The 7,644-nt window shown below is 40.2% G+C and overlaps 1 pseudogene; it reads right to left on the bottom strand.

Annotated features, from left to right (window-relative positions):
* Positions 1–6,505: 6,505 nt before the first annotated feature.
* Positions 6,506–7,280, bottom strand: LOC101153189 (large ribosomal subunit protein uL10-like; annotated as a pseudogene).
* Between the last annotated feature and the right edge of the window lie 364 nt (positions 7,281–7,644).

Below are 7,644 nucleotides of genomic sequence, written 5' to 3' on the forward strand. Positions count from 1 at the left end.
GTTCTAGATCCCTGAGGAATCGCCACAGTGACTTCCACAATGGTTGAACTAGTTTACAGTCCCACCAACAGTGTAAAAGTGTTCCTATTTCTCCACATCCTCTCCAGCACCTGTTGTTTCCTGACTTTTTAATGATTGCCATTCTAACTGGTGTGAGATGGTATCTCACTGTGGTTTTGATTTGCATTTCTCTGATGGCCAGTGATGGTGAGCATTTTTTCATGTGTTTTTTGGCTGCATAAATGTCTTCTTTTGAGAAGTGTCTGTTCATATCCTTCGCCCACTTTTTGATGGGGTTGTTTGTTTTTTTCTTGTAAATTTGTTTGAGTTCATTGTAGATTCTGGATATTAGCCCTTTGTCAGATGAGTAGGTTGTGAAAATTTTCTCCCATTTTGTGGGTTGCCTGTTCACTCTGATGGTAGTTTGTTTTGCTGTGCAGAAGCTCTTTAGTTTAATTACATCCCATTTGTCAATTTTGTCTTTTGTTGCCATTGCTTTTGGTGTTTTAGACATGAAGTCCTTGCCCATGCCTATGTCCTGAATGGTAATGCCTAGGTTTTCTTCTAGGGTTTTTATGGTTTTAGGTCTAACGTTTAAGTCTTTAATCCATCTTGAATTGATTTTTCTATAAGCTGTAAGGAAGGGATCCAGTTTCAGCTTTCTACATATGGCTAGCCAGTTTTCCCAGCACCATTTATTAAATAGGGAATCCTTTCCCCATTGCTTGTTTTTCTGAGGTATGTCAAAGATCAGATAGTTGTAGATATGCGGCGTTATTTCTGAGGGCTCTGTTCTGTTCCATTGATCTATATCTCTGTTTTGGTACCAGTACCATGCTGTTTTGGTTGCTGTAGCCTTGTAGTATAGTTTGAAGTCAGGTAGTGTGGTGCCTCCAGCTTTGTTCTTTTGGCTTAGGATTGACTTGGCGATGCGGGCTCTTTTTTGGTTCCATATGAACTTTAAAGTAGTTTTTTCCAATTCTGTGAAGAAAGTCATTGGTAGCTTGATGGGGATGGCATTGAATCTATAAATTACCTTGGGCAGTATGGCCATTTTCACGATATTGATTCTTCCTACCCATGAGCATGGAATGTTCTTCTATTTGTTTGTATCCTCTTTTATTTCCTTGAGCAGTGGTTTGTAGTTCTCCTTGAAGAGGTCCTTCACATCCGTTGTAAGTTGGATTCCTAGGTATTTTATTCTCTTTGAAGCAATTGTGAATGGGAGTTCACTCATGATTTGGCTCTCTGTTTGTCTGTTGTTGGTGTATAAGAATGCTTGTGATTTTTGTACATTGATTTTGTATCCTGAGACTTCGCTGAATTGCTTATCAGCTTAAGGAGATTTTGGGCTGAGATGATGGGGTTTTCTAGATATAAAATCATGTCATCTGCAAACAGGGACAATTTGACTTCCTGTTTTCCTAATTGAATACCCTTTATTTCTTTCTCCTGCCTAATTGCCCTGGCCAGAACTTCCAACACTATGTTGAATAGGAGTGGTGAGAGAGGGCATCCCTGTCTTGTGCCAGTTTTCAAAGGGAATGCTTCCAGTTTTTGCCCATTCAGTATGATATTGGCTGTGGGTTTGTCATAGATAGCTCTTATTATTTTGAAATACGTCCCATCAATACCTAATTTATTGAGAGTTTTTAGCATGAAGCATTGTTGAATTTTGTCAAAGTCCTTTTCTGCATCTATTGAGATAATCATATGGTTTTTGTCTTTGGTTCTGTTTATATGCTGGATTACATTTATTGATTTGCATATATTGAACCAGCCTTGCATCCCAGGGATGAAGCCCACTTGATCATGGTGGATAAGCTTTTTCATGTGCTGCTGGATTCGATTTGCTAGTATTTTATTGAGGATTTTTGCATTAATGTTCATCAAGGATATTGGTCTAAAATTCTCTTTTTTGGTTGTGTCTCTGCCCAGCTTTGGTATCAGGATGCTGGCCTCATAAAATGAGTTAGGGAGGATTCCCTCTTTTTCTGTTGATTGGAATAGTTTCAGAAGGAATGGTACCAGTTCCTCCTTGTACCTCTGGTAGAATTTGGCTGTGAATCCATCTGGTCCTGGACTCTTTTTGGTTGGTAAGCTATTGATTATTGCCACAATTTCAGATCCTGTTATTGGTCTACTCAGAGATTCAACTTCTTCCTGGTTTAGTCTTGGGAGAGTGTATGTGTCGAGGAATTTATCCATTTCTTCTAGATTTTCTAGTTTATTTGCGTAGAGGTGTTTGTAGTAGTCTCTAATGTTAGTTTGTATTTCTGTGGGATCGGTGGTGATATCCCCTTTATCATTTTTTATTGCCTCTATTTGATTCTTCTCTCTTTTTTTCTTTGTTAGTCTTGCTTGCGGTTTATCAATTTTGTTGATTCTTTCAAAAAGCCAGCTCCTGGATTCATTAATTTTTTGAAGGGTTTTTTGTGTCTCTATTTCCTTCAGTTCAGCTCTGATTTTAGTTATTTCTTGCCTTCTGCTAGCTTTTGAATGTGTTTGCTCTTGCTTTTCTAGTTCTTTTAATTGTGATGTTAGGGTGTCAATTTTGGATCTTTCCTGCTTTTCTTGTGGACATTTAGTGCTATAAATTTCCCTCTACACACTGCTTTGAATGCGTCCCAGAGATTCTGGTATGTTGTGTCTTCGTTCTCATTGGTTTCAAAGAACATCTTTATTTCTGCCTTCATTTCGTTATGTACCCAGTAGTCATTCAGGAGCAGGTTGTTCAGTTTCCATGTAGTTGAGCGGTTCTGAGTGAGATTCTTAATCCTGAGTTCTAGTTTGATTGCACTGTGGTCTGAGAGATAGTTTGTTATAATTTCTGTTCTTTTACATTTGCTGAGGAGAGCTTTACTTCCAAGTATGTGGTCAATTTTGGAATAGGTGTGGTGTGGTGCTGAAAAAAATGTATATTCTGTTGATTTGGGGTGGAGAGTTCTGTAGATGTCTATTAGGTCCGCTTGGTGCAGAGCTGAGTTCAATTCCTGGGTATCCTTGTTGACTTTCTGTCTCGTTGATCTGTCTAATGTTGACAGTGGGGTGTTAAAGTCTCCTATTATTATTGTGTGGGAGTCTAAGTCTCTTTGTAGGTCACTCAGGACTTGCCTTATGAATCTAGGTGCCCCTGTATTGGGTGCATATATATTTAGGATAGTTATCTCTTCTTGTTGAATTGATCCCTTTACCATTATGTAATGGCCTTCTTTGTCTCTTTTGATCTTTGTTGGTTTAAAGTCTGTTTTATCAGAGACTAGGATTGCAACCCCTGCCTTTTTTTGTTTTCCATTTGCTTGGTAGATCTTCCTTCATCCTTTCATTTTGAGCCTATGTGTGTCTCTGCACATGAGATGGGTTTCCTGAATACAGCACACTGATGGGTCTTGACTCTTTATCCAATTTGCCAGTCTGTGTCTTTTAATTGGAGCATTTAGTCCATTTACATTTAAAGTTAATATTGTTATGTGTGAATTTGATCCTGTCATTTTGATGTTAGCTGGTTATTTTGCTCATTAGTTGATGCAGTTTCTTCCTAGTCTCCATGGTCTTTACATTTTGGCATGATTTTGCAGTGGCTGGTACCAGTTGTTCCTTTCCATGTTTAGTGCTTCCTTCAGGAGCTCTTTTAGGGCAGGCCTGGTGGGGACAAAATCTCTCAGCATTTGCTTGTCTGTAAAGTATTTCATTTCTCCTTCACTTATGAAGCTTAGTTTGGCTGGATATGAAATTCTGGGTTGAAAATTCTTTTCTTTAAGAATGTTGAATATTGGCCCCCACTCTCTTCTGTCTTGTAGAGTTTCTGCCGAGAGATCCGCTGTTAGTCTGATGGGCTTCCCTTTGAGGGTAACCCGACCTTTCTCTCTGGCTGCCCTTAACATTTTTTCCTTCATTTCAACTTTGGTGAATCTGACAATTATGTGTCTTGGAGTTGCTCTTCTTGAGGAGTATCTTTGTGGCGTTCTCTGTATTTCCTGAATCTGAATGTTGGCCTACCTTGCTAGATTGGGGAAGTTCTCCTGGATAATATCCTTCAGAGTGTTTTCCAACTTGGTTCCATTCTCCCCATCACTTTCAGGTACACCAATCAGATGTAGATTTGGTCTTTTCACATAGTCCCATATTTCTTGGAGGCTTTGCTCATTTCTTTTTATTCTTTTTTCTCTAAACTTCCCTTCTTGCTTCATTTCATTCATTTCATCTTCCATCGCTGATACCCTTTCTTCCAGTTGATTGCATCGGCTCCTGAGGCTTCTGCATTCTTCACGTAGTTCTCGAGCCTTGGTTTTCAGCTCCATCAGCTCCTTTAAGCACTTCTCTGTATTGGTTATTCTAGTTATACATTCTTCTAAATTTTTTTCAAAGTTTTCAACTTCTTTGCCTTTGGTTTGAATGTCCTCTCGTAGCTTGGAGTAATTTGATCATCTGAAGCCTTCTTCTCTCAACTCGTCAAAGTCATTCTCCGTCCAGCTTTGTTCCGTTGCTGGTGAGGAACTGCATTCCTTTGGAGGAGGAGAAGCACTCTGCTTTTTAGAGTTTCCAGTTTTTCTGCTCTGTTTTTTCCCCATCTTTGTGGTTTTATCTACTTTTGGTCTTTGATGATGGTGATGTACAGATGGGTTTTTGGTGTGGATGTCCTTTCTGTTTGTTAGTTTTCCTTCTAACAGACAGGACCCTCAGCTGCAGGTCTGTTGGAGTACCTGGCCGTGTGAGGTGTCAGTCTGCCCCTGCTGGGAGATGCCTCCCAGTTAGGCTGCTCGGGGGTCAGGGGTCAGGGACCCACTAGAGGAGGCAGTCTGCCCGTTCTCAGATCTCCAGCTGTGTGCTGGGAGAACCACTGCTCTCTTCAAAGCTGTCAGACAGGGACATTTAAGTCTGCAGAGGTTACTGCTGTCTTTTTGTTTGTCTGTGCCCTGCCCCCAGAGGTGGAGCCTACAGAGGCAGGCAGGCCTCCTTGAGCTGTGGTGGGCTCCACCCAGTTCGAGCTTCCCGGCTCCTTTGTTTACCTAAGCAAGCCTGGGCAATGGCGGGCACCCCTCCCCCAGCCTCGCTGCCGCCTTGCAGTTTGATCTCAGACTGCTGTGCTAGCAATCAACAAGACTCTGTGGGTGTAGGACCCTCCGAGCCATGTGTGGGATATAATCTCCTGGTGCGCTGTTTTTTAAGCCCGTCGGAAAAGTGCAGTATTCAGGTGAGAGTGACCCGAATTTCCAGGTGCTGTCTGTCACCCCTTTCTTTGACTAGGAAAGGGAACTCCCTGACCCCTTGTGCTTCCCAAGTGAGGCAATGCCTCGCCCTGCTTCGGCTCGCGCATGGTGCACGCACCCACTGACCTGCGCCCACTGTCTGGCACTCCCTAGTGAGATTAACCCGGTACCTCAGATGGAAATGCAGAAATCACCCATCTTCTGTGTCACTCACGCTGGGAGCTGTAGACAGGAGCTGTTCCTATTAGGCCATCTTGGCTCCTCCCAGAAGACAACCTTTAGATCTGAAGATACAAATAGGTTGAAATAAAAGGATGGAAAAAATATATTATGCATACACTAACCAAAAGAAAGCTGGAATGGCAATGGTCACAACAGATTTCAAGCAAAAATTATTACTAGAGACAACATTTAAAATTATGTAAGAAGCAATCTATCCAAAGTATAATAATGATAAATATATATGCACCTAACAACAGAGCCCCAAAATACATGAAGCAAAAACTTACAGACTTGAGGGGAAAAATAGATAATTCAACAATAATAATAGCTGGATACTTCAATACCACACATTCATTGATAGATAAAACACCTAGGCAAAGGATGGACAAGGAAATAAAAGTCCTAAATGACTATAGTCTTAACAGACAACTATAGAACACTCCACTAAACAACAGCAAAATACACATTTTTCTCAAGTGTACATGGAGAATTCTCCAGGATAAACTACATCTTAGGTCATAAAACAAGCCTCAATAAATGGAAAGGAATTTAGATAATACAAAGTGTGTTCTCCAACCATAATGAAAATTATAAATCAATAACTAAAGAAAATTCAGGAAATCCACAAATAACTTGAAAATTAAATAGCACATTTCTAAGCAGCCAATGGGTCAAAGTAGCTACAAGAGAAATTAGCAAATAGTTTGATATGCATGAAAATGAAAAAAGCAGCCTATCAAAACTTATGGAATGTAGCTAAAGCAATGCTTAAGGGAAATTTATAACATATATTAAATGTCTACATTAAAAAATAAGAATTTGAAATCAATAACAAACTTTCACTGGAATTATAAGACACTGGAAAAAGAAAAGCAAATTAAACTTAAAGCAAACTGAAAGAAGAGAATAATCAAGATTAGGCAAAACCAGGGACATCTTTAATTATATCTAAAATATCTGACACTTCTTTTGCCTCAAAGTAAAGATTAGTCCTGGAATCCATTTAAAGAATGTAGACTCTTTGCCCATGTCTCTAGTGCTACCACTCCCACAAAAAATGTTAGTGCCCTTATTCACCAAGTAGTTAATGGATTGTCTGCTTTAGATGATATACTAAGCTGAGTTTTGATTTTAATCCTCAGAGAATTCACATCTAATTGGGTAATCAATCTGCAAACACTGGCAACATTGTGGACACCCTCCAGGAAGTGAGAATGCAGTTTCCTCTGTGATGGCAAGGACTTTAAGTGTGGGAGATGCTGCTGTTGTTAAACACCCGCTTGATGATCAGTCCAAAGGAGAAGAGCTGGGCAGTGTTCAGCATGTTCAGCAGGGTGGCTTCACTGGCTTCCAATTTGTCTCCAGTCCTCATCAGCTGTACATCACTGAGGATTCCAATAGTGACCCTGGAGATTTTAGTGGTGATGCCTAAAGCCTGGAAGAAAAATGACTTCTTGGGCCCCAGACTAGTGTTCTGGGCTGGTACAGTGACTTCAGGTGGGGCAATGGCACCTGCACAGGTATCAGCTGGCACCTATTGGCCAGCAGTATGTCCCTAATCTCAGTGAAGACCTCCTTGGTGAACACAAAGCCCACATTCCCTCAGATATGAGGCAACAGTTTCTCCAGAGCGGAGTTGTTTTCTGGATGGCCTCAGATGGCCTTGTGCGTTATAGTGTTCTTGTCCATCAGCTGCACAGACTTCCCTCAGAAGTATATGTGGATCTGTATGTTTGGAACCCACAATGTCACTTCCACAATGAGGCATTTTGGTTAATCATCTAAAAGTTGGATGCTCTTAAGGAAGCGTTTGGACTTCCAGGTTGTCCTGTCTTCCCTGGATATCATGGAGGCATATCAGGGATTGCCATGCAGGGTTTAAAGACAGTACCACTTTCATTAGGACACCTGGCAAGAGTCTTGTTGGTCACATTTTAGCAAATCTAATACATAAATTTACTTCTTATTTTTTACTGTATAATAGGCACTGCTGTGAATAATCTGTGATTATTTACCTAATTACCAAGTGTTTCAGCATCCTTGACTCCATTTCTACATTTTAGCCACACTGTATAAAATCATCCCTGAGGAGCTCTTTTATTTTTAGATATAAAGATAATATAAATACAAGATAGCAAGTTATGTTTAAGATATTTGGGGTGGAATATATAAACAAAAATATCAACGTATATATCTTTCTTCTTTATTTCTT

This window comes from Gorilla gorilla, chromosome 11, assembly GCF_029281585.2.
Source record: "Gorilla gorilla gorilla isolate KB3781 chromosome 11, NHGRI_mGorGor1-v2.1_pri, whole genome shotgun sequence".
NCBI classification, from domain to species: domain Eukaryota; kingdom Metazoa; phylum Chordata; class Mammalia; order Primates; family Hominidae; genus Gorilla; species Gorilla gorilla.